This window comes from Macadamia integrifolia, chromosome 3 (assembly GCF_013358625.1).
Source record: "Macadamia integrifolia cultivar HAES 741 chromosome 3, SCU_Mint_v3, whole genome shotgun sequence".
NCBI classification, from domain to species: domain Eukaryota; kingdom Viridiplantae; phylum Streptophyta; class Magnoliopsida; order Proteales; family Proteaceae; genus Macadamia; species Macadamia integrifolia.
In genome coordinates, this window is record NC_056559.1 from 10,477,414 (window position 1) to 10,490,746 (window position 13,333).

Below are 13,333 nucleotides of genomic sequence, written 5' to 3' on the forward strand. Positions count from 1 at the left end.
AAAAGCAATAGTCATGTTTCTAATCCTCCACGCTACTAATAAATGAATTATACCATTCCTAAAAACAAGCAAGATATGCCGTGCTATACAAGAAGCCAGAAAAAAAAAAAAAAAAAACCATAAATTACTCTAGAAAATAAATACTATAATCCGAATTCTTTTTTATTAAAGAGTTCTATACAAGAGGCCAAAAAAATAAAAAACATGAATTACTCTAAAAAATAAATACTATAATCTGAATTCCCTTTGATTAAAGAGTTTAGAGTTAGACCATAGTTGAAATCCAAAGTGATAGAACCTCTATATTAGTTGTCTAAAAAGAAGTCCTAAAATCTATCGGTCAATTAACTTCTCTCCAAATATGTTTGAATTCACTTCGAATGAGAGACTTTGGGCATGGTTTCAAGTATCAATATTGTATAGATTGTATTGAATGTATTATATATATACTTGATTGATCTGAATCAATTACCCATATCGTTACTATAAATAAATGTAATTTTTTTTTTAAAAAGCAAGGAGAAAACTAACCGATATGCATCGATCCGATCTGATCCGGATTAGCATTAGTATATAACAAGACCTAAATCTATTATCCCAAGCGCCTTTGATATTACTCCTAACAATATTCTGTTATTTTACATTTCATGCTGGGGTAAGGCAGTCATTTTACCCCATTGAGTCTTGGCGCAAAGACCATTTTCCCGTTTTAACTTCCAGTAAGGTTTCAAAGCGAGACTCGTGACAACGGATCTGCTGGTGGCAGCCCAACAGTAGCCAGCCGACTGAGCAACTTGAGAACTCGGGAGTCCGCAGAAGTTTCAAAGAGTAGTGAAACGATGGATGATGGTTCGCATTCCAGCTCAAAATGGGAAAGTTCCTCTTTCGTTTCATCTCCTTCTTAGATTTTTGTGGCGTGGAGTTGGGCACTTGCAATCTTCAGTCTCAGTCTAGCCCTAGCACAGCCAAAAAGGTCGATTTCTTAAACCTTCCCTGGTGGTCGATGCAATGCGCCGTTACCGGAGAAATGGGAAAGTCTCTAATAGCCCCGATCTCCTGGCTAGAGGATTTCATTTCTTTAAGATCATTCTCCAGTCCAATATTCTATGTCGACGACTGGTAATCTCTCTATCTCCCCTCTCTTGTTAATATACCCAGAAAGACTTTTTTTTTTCTCCTATGTTACTAAGAATAAGAAATAAGTTGAAAGAACATAAAGGGTTGATGTGATATTTACTTGGTCAAAAATTAGCCAAATTGTATAATTTGCTGGAGTTGTAATGAACAAATCTGTACAGAATTGATTGATTAGTTACAAAAAGTTGAAGATTATATATCTGTTATAGACTGGATCAATTCAGGAGTAATAGAGAAATAATAGGGTTGTGGCCCTCTTTGTTGAATCTCAAGAGTGAAAATTAAAATGTAAAAGTATAAAGCCTATCTCCATCTTTTATTTTGATGATAATTAGGATAATAAGTTGAATTTTTTTTCAATTACCCAAAATTGATCTGGTCACTTCTTGAGTTTCTAGATATTACCCTATTAATTATATCAATTTAAGCATTTGTCAAAATCAGAATAAGTGGTTTTTCCCTTCCACCTTTTAATTACTGAAAAATTGCTTAAAATTATTCTTACATCTTTATTATTTGTAACTCACTAGATGTTATCCCAACTATTTTCAATAAAATACCTTATATTATTTATCCAGACCACTGATGCGAGTTGTTATGATGGGACAACATTCAGCTACTGCCATTTTTACAGAGAATTGAAGTACTCCTATTAGAAGGCATTGCGGACCTTAGTGCCAGCATCAGTAGATATTGTTTAGAACTATCTATTATTTGAGAACAATAATTGGATTTTCTTATATAAATTATATGGAACTTACATGGTTTTCCTTTCTTCCGTCTCTTAGAGGATTCCTAGAGAGTTTATCAGGGAATTCGGAGATGAACTCTCTGACATTGCAGTTCTCAAGGTTCCCAGTGGTAAAATCTGGTCTATAGGATTAAGGAAATCCAATGGGGAGGTTTGGTTTGATAAAGGCTGGCAGGAATTTGTAGAATATCATTCTATATTTGAGAGTCACTTTTTAGTTTTCAGATATGATGGGAATTCAAAATTCTATGTTTGTATCTTTGATTCAACGGCTTGTGAGATCTAATATCCGTGTGACATTACGGACTATGAAGAAAACAATCCTAAAGGTGGATGTAAAATTGAAGAAATGGAAGAAATCTTTGATGTTCCTCCAAGGCCAGGCCAAACTACTGTTGCTTCAAGAAAGGTGATGAGTGATGAACCAGCAGAGCAACGAATGGCTAAAAGTAGAGGTAGAGGCAAGTAGAGGTAGAGGCAATCCATCATTTCCATGTATTACATACTCTTTCCTGATATAATGCAGTTTGATGAACTGCGGACTATTTCACATAATTTGCTATACAAAAATTCAGAAAGAAATGGTTTGAGGTTGAAAAAACAAAAGAAGCCCAATGAAAGGCCAAGCCAAACTACTGTTGCTTCAAGAAAGGTGATGAGTGATGAACCAGAAGAGCAAGGGATGGCTAAAAGTAGAGGCAGAGGTAATCAATCATTTCCATGTATTACAGACTCTTTCCTGATATAATGCAGTTTGATGAGTTGCAGACCATTTCACATAATTTGGTCTACAAAAATGCAGAAAGAAGTGGTTTGAAGTTGAAACAAGAAAAGAATGAGAACATAACTTATGCTCAAAGGTTTGTACATGCAAAGAATTCTGTGTCAAAGAGGCCTATTCTGGCCTGGGAAAGAGAACAACAACTCCAAGCAGCCGCAGCTTTCAAGTCTACAAACCCTTTCTGCACTGTGAAAATGCAGCCATCTTATGTGTCTGGTCGTTTTTTTGTGGTGAGCTCCAAACTTGAACTAGCTTGAAGTTTGAGTATGTTGTACTTGTCACTCATCATATAATCTACTGCTTTCCACTTTTATATTTGACTAGCGAAGGAAACTAAATATCATCTTTGTGGGTAGACCACATACTTTTCCTTGCAGAAGCAGGGGCAAAAAAGATTAATGCCTAAACATTAGTTTCTTTTTTTCGGTTGTATTTAATCTAATAAAGTTCAAGCATTCATTTTCTATGATTTCCGCAGAATGTGCCAGTAAGGTTTGCCAGGACATTTGTGACATGTAACTATTATGGAGTCACACTCTTGGTACCAGATGGAAAACGGTGGCATGTGGACTTCTGTTCATCACCATCACCTAAAGGCTTCACCAGGATGGCAAAGGGGTGGAAAGAGTTTGTACAGGAGAATAATTTGGAAGAAGGTGATATTTGCGTCTTTGAGCTAGTTAAGAAGAGCCCTGTTGAGTTGAAAGTGTTCATATATCGATTCTCTGATAATGTGGCAGCACAACGAAGTTAGGTAAGTCCGTGGTTGCATTAGATTGTAACTGTAAAATGTAAATTTAGAAACAATTTAAAAGTCAAAACATAAAAAAATTGAATAAAATTATAGATTAATGATGCATGGTGATAAAACAGTGTTGTAAATCACACCCTTATTGCTTCAGCAAAAACATTGTGGATGCAGTAACTAAGGATTTGGGTAATTATTTTAATGCAGATGAAGAACAATGTAGGTTAATGTCAGACCTGGCTGCAGTGTAGATCAAGGCTAAAGATCTTCATGGCAGGGTGCATACTTTTTTCCCAATGATATTATTCCATAATCTCACTGAAAATCGTGGTAACCTTTTACCCTTAATGTATTTTAGATGAGAAGCTACAATATGAACCATCTAGTGATGGTAATTTCCTATGGGCACTTGGCTCTGAGCTAGCTTTGAACAGTTCACAACATTTTTCCTTTGGGTGATTTATATCAACCTCCCTATCGTTTGTTCAAATTACATAATCCTCTTGAAAATTGAAAAATTATATTTAAACCCAAAAACTTGACACCGTTTGCATCTTTACATAGTCAGTCCGTTAACTGGATAGATTTTTTTTGAAAATCCGATTTTACCCTTATTGTGGTCAGCACACCTGCCCTCATTTGAATTTTTGTTTGCAGGGTTCCTGGAAGCTCTCAGGCGATTGTACCTCTCTCCGACGAAGCCTCCGCAGTCGAAGTCATCTCTGGGTTTGGGGACCATATGCATCTCTGCAGTCTAGACTAGTCGCTCGCACCTTCTCCAGTTAATGGGAAAACAAACATTTCCTGAAGATATTTAAAACCAATTTAATCACACCACCTCGTACCTCTCTCACTCTCTTGTCTTTTATGCAAAGGGTAATTTACAGTGCCACCCCCTGGAGAATGCCATAATTATAAGAACACCCCCTCTGTTTCACCAAATTAGACTCAGATCCCCTACCGTCAGTCACCGTTAAGGAATATACCTTATTTGCTGATGTCAGCAATTATATTTTATTTTAAATACCAAAATGCCCTTATAAAATACGAAGTACCAATAATACCCTTGCAATAGGTTAATATTTATTTAACCCAAATTGTAATTGTTGGACCACACCAGTGATTGTTCAACGCAGCGGCAGCGGCATCGGTCGGACGGCGACCAAAGTCAGGGTGTCACAACTCTCGCTAGATCAACTTTGAGAATATTTTTCTCTTTATAATAATAATCTCCTCCCCTTATCGGTTGTTCTTCCCTTCTCTATTCCAACAAAACCATTATGAGGAGTTTGAAAGTGTCAGAGGAAGGCTTCTACCTTCATCCGTTGGGAGAGAGATAGTGAGAGAGAGAGAGACAGAGACAGAGAGATATGAAGGTAGCGTTGTCCTCAGTTTCATTGGCATTACTGTTGAAGCCTCTATCCGATGTCTACAGTGCTTCTTTGAATATTAACCAAGCTCCCAATTATCATAAAAATCAAGGCAGAGATCAAATTTAGGGTTTGTGTAAACAAGACATGCCGGCGACAAGGCTCCAGAGAAACCCTTGAACCTTTTTAGCACATCATTATCTCAGGAATAAACTGAACTGGATTTCAATCCCAAAAGTTGGAATCACAACTTGATAATTATATTGTAATCCAAAAGAACAGGGGATATCCCAAAATGAAATCAGCAATAAGAGTCATACGCTGAAATACCAATTCAGTCAATGGGAACAAGGACAGGTTGTTCTCAAAACTCCATCTGAGTCTCAAACAAGAAATAGGGGGGCTCTTCTATTCAATCTGAGTGTACCTTCAAGCTGATTGAACTTGATGCTGTTCTTGAGCACTCCAACTGAACCTGATCTTTGAGAAAAATATCCATGCTTCGGGTCATACAATGCAGAACGAACAAAATCTCGAACTTGCAACAACAAAATACAGAACAAAACATAATTACTCAAAGAAAAAGGAAAATTGATCACTTGAATCCTAACAACATAACAGACAACTATTTATAGAGAAAGAACTCATAAGAATGAATCTCTGTTGGTCGAGGAGAAAGCTACCAATGCGCAGCCGATGTGTTCACCTGAAACTATGATTGAAAACATCATTAACCAAAGCACCACGAAAGATTAAAACAGAGTCGACAAAGAGCGAGAGAGACAAGAAGATATGAAGATTGGTACCTTTGACTGAACGCAAGGAGAATAACAGAGAAAGCCTTTTCGGAGGCGCACTCCCGCCAAAGACGAAAGGAGACGAAAGGCAGAGTGACACGATAGGGAAAAATATAGAAGAAAAAAAAAACCTTCTCGCCAAAGACCTAAAATGGCAGCGAGGGGAAGCCCACTTCTCACCAGAGACAAAAGGAGAAGTATTCATCGGCGACGTAATTAACAATACTCGTCTGAACCCATTGGTCGCAGGTATGGAGAGAAGCGAAATGAAAGGGTAAAATGGTAAAATGGTAAAGAGGGGTATTTTTGAGATAATGAAAATGAGTAACTTATCACTGTTTTAATCATAAGGGCAAAAGCGTCATTTCATTATATACCTTAACAGTGACTGTCGGTAGGGGGTCTGAGTCTAATTTGGTGAAACAGAGAGGGTGTTCTTATAATTATGGCATTCTCCAGGGGTGGCGCTGTAAATTACCCTTATGCAAATCATCGCCTCTCCTCCAAGCAAAGCAGCTCTCAGTTTTGCTCTCTTTATTTTACTTTTGTCTTTCTCCTCGCTTTTTCAGTTTTTCTCCTTTACGGTTTCTGGGTTTCTGTGTGTTTCTTGAGATCTGCTTCAAATGAGTTCCTCCGAAGGTAGCTGCATTTACTGTAACGACTCTTTGAATGGCTCAATTGGTGCGAAGTGACTCCTGCTTCTTTCTTTGTAGATGATGAATTTGTTGATAACGAGAGCAAAACTAGGTTTAAGCTCTGTAAAAGGAAAATGATTTAGGAACTTGGTTTTTGTTGTGTTCTTCCCATACGAAGGCGTGTTAGTCGCCCAAAGGATCCAAACCAAGGGGTAAAAGATAATGGTAATTGTTCAGAGCATAACAAAGCTTGGCTTCTCACCAAGTCCAGTGGTCTCGGGCCCGAGCTCACGAACGCAAACCCACAATCTGTCCATTCTTATTTCAGTTTCAGTTTTGGTTCGCAGATGGAGCTTGAAGTGTTGAGCAGGTCTTCCTCTACTTCAGCTGCTATTGTTCTTATGGTGAATTTGAGCACTGGTTTGTCAGTCTTAATCTCGCGACAAGAAATGGCAAAGGCTAGAGTCTTTGGAGAGGAGTATCTCTCCGGTGGAGATAACTTCGCCTGTAGAGCTTCTCCGCATACTATTTGGAGATTTCTCTATGAGTGAGAAATGAATCCGATAAACCCTAGAAGAGCTTGGTACTGATGATTTTCCCAAATGGGTCATGGAGAAAATATGAAAATAAAGAATCAGAAGAGCATAATCACAATAAGAGACAGTAATTTCAACCGAGGTTAAAGAAAACCAGAGAATTCAAATTACACTACTTGAATTGAAATTAAGAAACGAAGAAGAGGAGGAAGGGTAATTTTGTCATTTTTTATTCTAAAACTAACACTACTCTAGCGGTGTCAATTTTGTGAATTTAAATGTAATTTTTTAATTTTCAGGGGGATTATGTAATTTGGATAAACGAAAACGGAGGTTAATGTAAATCATCCTTTTCGTTTTAATTATCTCTAATATAGGATATTGATTTAATTTTATATTCTAGTTTTTAGACCATTAGGTCCACAGGGTAACATAAGATTTAGGGTGTGATGACCATGAGGTTTGAGAAAGTTCCAGTTTTGTCAATCTACAGAGTCTGGTAGAAGGATAATTGTTGGTCAAACTAATGAGTTATTGTGAGAAGTCATCAATGGATGGGGTTGGCAACCCAATGGGTCATGGCCTCCTGGCTCTTGATAAGTTTGAATATTTCTTATGAATATTTCTTAGAAGATGCTTCAATGGGATAGCTAAGTTTCTATGTGATACTCATAAATTCTGGACTGGATCTGTATGAGGTTATTTATTTATAAATTTAATGGTGATTCAATCATTTATATTGTTCACTTTTTTTTTTTTGTAGAAATATATTGTTCGGGAACACCTTTTCCTGTAGTTGTTCAAATCTTCATCAAAATAATTAACGTTTTCAAGTAGGTAAGGACAATATTTCCTGAAAGTTCAGATTCCATCAAAACTCCCAGATGACAATATCAGTTGATTTAGTGGGTTCTGTTCTATGGTTTGAATTGCTCGGAGTATGTGAACATGTGCTGTATTTGTTGCTCCTCCTCCAACCAACTTAATCACCCAAGCATCACCTTCCGCGACGTTGTTCCATTTTTTTTTTCGCTTGATTAGTTATATAATCATGTTAAGTAATAATTACAAAAATAACAACAGCATCAATTTATCACAACTTTTTAGAATTATTTACCATTCAAAATGAATACAAACAACATTATAGGAAAAAGTTTCCCACACCACCTATATACCATCAACCTTTCACATAGGGTCTCTCTCACTCACTTTCTCCATGTGTCTCATGTGAATGATACCATTTTTTGATAGGTCTCCTCTGAAGAGCTAAAGCTACTGGGTGTGTAGTGCACATCCAATAACTAGTAACATTTAGATATGTAGTTCAAGGTGCTGAAGCACAATCCAAGGCATTCTTGATCATTGGATGTGCTATAGATGATCTCAATTCTACCATTCTCTGCACTTCCATTGGTGTTGTGTGTGAGAAACCCTATCCCCAAGTTTAAGTATATATATATATATATATATATATATATGAGGTAAAATTATAATAAATGCAAGCAAATTACAAATTATAAAAAAGGAGGGCCTCAGAATAGCCTACAATTCAAAATGAATAATAATAATAAAAAAAAAAACTAGTTTTTATGACGTAGATAAATATATGAAATGGCAATAACAGGTTTAATCAAGGCCAACCCGGCCCATTCCAGTTCAACCTCTGGCTTCAAGGGTAGCAATGGGCTGAGACATTCTCTACCCAATCTTGGGGCAGACTTGTGAGCTAAGGGGACTCAGGGTTGGGTTATGGTTAAAAAAAATAAAAATAAAAAAGTAATTTAGCATTCAAAGTTAAGGGTGTTAATCGATTCGATTTTAGTGTATATGGTACGATTCGATTCGATTCACATTTATTTGGTTGAAACCAAAATCGAATTGTTTACTAAATGGTTACACTTTTCGAAACTATAACAGTTTAATAAACGGTTCTGATTTCACGATTTTCAAACAATGTAGATTTTGAGATTTTACATGGTTTTGATCATAGTTTAATCCATACGGTTAGCAGCTAGTTTGCTAATTTATTCGTATGCCTATTGAAATTTGCCTTTGTTGATAAAAACTTCAGTTTTGTATCAAATTCAATGAGCAATGAGGCATTGAAGGGGTCAGGTTTTAACTACATACGTATATAATAGGAGTAAAATATTGAATAGGCGATTGGACAGCCTCTATGGTCATTTTTTCTTCCTTAAATGGTTTAAACGGGTCGGTTTTAACACTGTAAATAATTCGATTTTGACGATGTTAATTCGATTTAAAAACGAGAATTAAACGGTTAAAACTGTTAAAACCGAACAAAACTATTTAATTAACCGGTCTGAAAATTAAAACCAGAATCGAATCGTTACTAAACGACTTCACGATTTCAGTGTAAACGGCTAGTTTCAAATTCAAATCTTGTATATGCTGTGGTTCTTCATCGATTTGACCGTACATGTCAAATCACAATCAAGTTCAACAGTCACGAGCAGCCGTGAGCAACTTGAAGGAGTTATCTGGAATCCGAAGATGTTTGTAAGAGTAATGAAACGATGGATGATGATGGTTCGTATTCCATTTCAAAATCGTTTCTTCATGAGTCCATCCTCTTCGTAGCTTTATTCTCCTCAGTCGAGCCCTAGCACAGGCAAAATATTCACTCTCTTAAACCTTCCCTGGTGGCCGATGCAATGCTCCGTCACCGGAGAACTAGAGAAGTCTCTAACAGCCTCAGTCGCCTGCCGAGAAGATGTCATTTCTTCAAGATCATTCTTCAGGCCAATATTCGATATCGACAGCTAGTAATCTCTCTGTCTCTGTCTCTCTCTCTCTCTCTTGTTTTCTGTTTCTGATATATGTTTTACTTCTAGGGTTTAGTGATTGAAATTGGAATGGAATTATTCCATGGTGAAGCATTATATGATTTTTAGAGTTGGTTATCCAAATTTACAATTGATCCTTCATCTAATTCCTTACATTATCAAACTCATCAATCTACTTGAGAGGATTTTTTTTCATCTGGGTGTTTTGATTTCTTAATGGGTAGAAAGTAGAAAGATGAAAGAGAAGCTGATCTTACATCCATTATTCATCTTAAATATAAAGAATGTAGTGATTAGGAGGATCACAGACATATTTGTCTCTTTGTCCTAATGTGGGTATAAACATGTGGGTGGCAAATGCTATATGAACTAAAGCCTATACATTCTATAGCAACTAATTTTTGCTGCATTATTAACCATTCATGGCAGCCCTACAAGTCTTGTATAAACAATGGAAGTGTACACCATTGATTATTGGGCATGTGGAACAGAAATTGGTAGACCCAGACAAGCATGACTACCTGGATGTGGTTTATGACATCTACAATTCAGTTCTGAACCCTATCTCTGAAGGAAGAACTCTCAGATTCTTAGTTAAATGTGTATTCCCTAGTGGAATTGATGAGATGGAGGTGAGGTCTGATGATGAAGTTCTTTGTGACCGCTCAACTTTCTGTAGATAACTGAGTGGTAGTGCCCTTGACACCCAGAAAGCTTCTTCATCTAATGTGCTGTAAGAAATCTAATATATGTATCCAAAATTTTGCCGAATTCTTGTGACACAAGTGTTTTGAATTTTTTTGATTAGCAATTTCAATATCTTTTTTCATTAGAAATAAGAGAGCTCTTTGATTTGGTCTCATTTAGATATTTCAGGCCATACATTTTTATCTTTTATTTTGATGATAATTTCTTGTCGCCCTCCTCCCAAAAAAAAAAAAAAAAAAAAAGTAGGATAATAAGTTGAACCTTTTTTCAATTACCCGAAATTGATATATTCACCTGTTGAGTTTCTAGATGTTTACCCCAATAATCTATATAAATTTCAACATTTGTAAAAAGCGGGTTCTCCCTATAAACTTTAATCACTGAAAGTGCTTAAAATTATGCTTTATCATCTTAATTATTTGTTTTGATATATTTCTAACTCGCTAGGTGACTAGGTGTTATTCCAACTATGTTCAATAAAATAACTCATTTATTTCTCCAGACCACTGATTTGAGTTGTTATGAAGGGACATTCAGCTAGTGCCATTTTACAGAGAATTGAAGTACTCCTATTAGAAAGCATTAAAGACCTTAGTGCCAGCATCTGTAGATATTATTTAGAACTGTCTAAGATTAGTGAGCGCTAATTGAATTTTCTTATATAAATTATATGAAACTTACTTGGTTTTCCCCCTCTTCCCTCTCTTAGAGGATTCCTAGAAAGTTTATCAGGGAATTCAGAGACGAACTCTCCGACATTGCAGTTCTCAAGGTTCCCAGTGGTAAAATCTGGTCTATAGGATTAAGGAAGTCCAATAGGGAGGTTTGGTTTGATAAAGGCTGGCAGGAATTTGTAGAATATCATTCTATATTTGAGAATCACTTTTTAGTTTTCAGATATGATGGGAATTCAAATTTCTATGTTTGTATCTTTGATACGACGGCTTGTGAGATCGAATATCCATGTGACACTAAGGATTATGAAGAAAACAATCCTAAAGGTGGATGTCAAATTGAAGAAATGGAAGACTTCTTTGATGTTCCTCCAAGGCCGAGCCAAACTACTGTTACTTCAAGAAAGGTGATGAGTGATGAACCAGAAGAGCAGTGGATGGCTAAAAGTAGAGGTGGAGGTAAATCCATCATTTCCATGTATTACAGATTCTTTCCTGATATAATGCAGTCTGATGAGTTGCAGACTATTTCACATAATTTGGTCTACAAAAATGCAGAAAGAAGTGGTTTGATGTTGAAACAAGAAAAGAATGAGAACATTCCTTATGCTCGAAGGTTTGTTCATGCAAAGGATTCGGTGTCAAAAAGGCCTATTCTGGAATGGGAAAGAGAACGACAACTCCAAGCAGCCACAGCTTTCAAGTCAACTAACCCCTTCTGCACTGTGAAAATGCAGCCATCTTATGTGTCTGGTCATTTTATTTTGGTGAGATTCAAACTTGAACTAGCTCAAAGTTACTGCTTTATACTTTTATATTGGATTAGTGAAGGAAACCAAATATCATATTTGTGGGCACATACATTTCCTTGCAGAAGCAAGGGCAAAAGCAATTCATGCCTAAACTTTTGTTCAACTTTGTTTCCATTGCATTCTTAATCTAACAAAGTTCAAGCATTTAATTTCTATTATTTCTGCAGAATGTGCCGAGAAGCATTGCCAGGACTTTTATCACAGAGACCCATCAGGAAGTCACACTTCAGGTTCCAGATGGTGGAAGGTGGCATATGTACTGCCATTCAGTACTAGGAGGCTCCACCAAGATATTTAAGGGGTGGAAAGTGTTTGTACAGGAGAATAATTTGGAAGAAGGTGATATTTGCATTTTTGAGCTAGTTAAGAAGAGCCCTACTGAGTTGAAAGTATTCATATACCGATTTACTGAAACTGTGGCAGCACAAAGAAGTTAGGTAAGTCTGTGGTTGCATTAGACTGTTGTTGTAAAAATTAATTTAGAAATAATGAAAAAGACAACATATATAAAATATAACAAACAATAAATTAGTGATGCATAGAGCTACAATAAATTAGTTTATCATGGACTAATTGCTTCAATAAATACAATGTGGATACACTTAACAGATATCGGTATTCTTTTTTATGCAGCTGAAGGACAATATATGTCAATGTCGGATCTGGTTGCAGAGTAGATCAAGGCTAATTCCACAATCTCAGTGAAAATTGTGATAACTTTTTAGCCTTAATGTGTTCCAGACAGAAGCTACAATATTAACCATCTAGTGATAGTAATATCCTATGTGCACTAACATTAATGTCTAATGAGCAAGACTTGGCTGTGAGCTAGCTTTGATCAGTTCCCAATTTTTTTCCCATTTAATCATCGCCCATATAGGATGTTGAATTAATTCTGTTTTTATTTTTATTTTTAGACAACTGGGGCCACAGGGCAACAGATGACACTTTGGGTGTGATGACCATGAGAACTAAGAAAGTTATAGCTTTATCATATCTACAGAGTCAACTGTTGGGCCTAACAATTGAGTTATTGCGATCAGTCATCAATGGATAAGGGTGTCAACACAGTTTTCCATGGCCTCCTCGCTCTTGATAGGTGTGAGCATTTCTTAGAAGATGCTTCAATGGGTTGTTTGCATATGACATTATATGTTTAGCAAACTTACTAAGTGATAATTTTAAATTCTGGAATGGATCTGGATTAGGTTATTTGGATAATATTTGGTATGAAAAGAAAAAAGAACCCTACAGAAGTATGGGTAAGAGACTGTGGACGTGAGCATCTTCAATGTGGGGTATTGTGACCTTTTTGTATCCGTCATGTTTAGGTCTAGACACACTAGTGGATAGTGTTCTTTCTAGAGAAGTGCTTACTTTGGAGGCCCAAGCTTTTTTTTTTATTCCAATGGCAACCTAAAATATAGAGGCTTTTTATGCATATAAATGACAGTTCATAAATATGGCTGAAATTTATTATGCATAGAAATTTTGTTCCTTATGTGCCCACCCACTTCTTGTTTAAAGCCCAAAAATCCTCATGACACACATCCAATGGAACTGAAATTTTTTGTAGA

General features: G+C 36.4%; 1 pseudogene; it reads left to right on the forward strand.

Moving 5' to 3' along the window:
• Positions 1 to 726: 726 nt before the first annotated feature.
• Positions 727 to 12,193, forward strand: LOC122074149 (annotated as a pseudogene).
• The last annotated feature ends 1,140 nt before the right edge of the window (positions 12,194 to 13,333 follow it).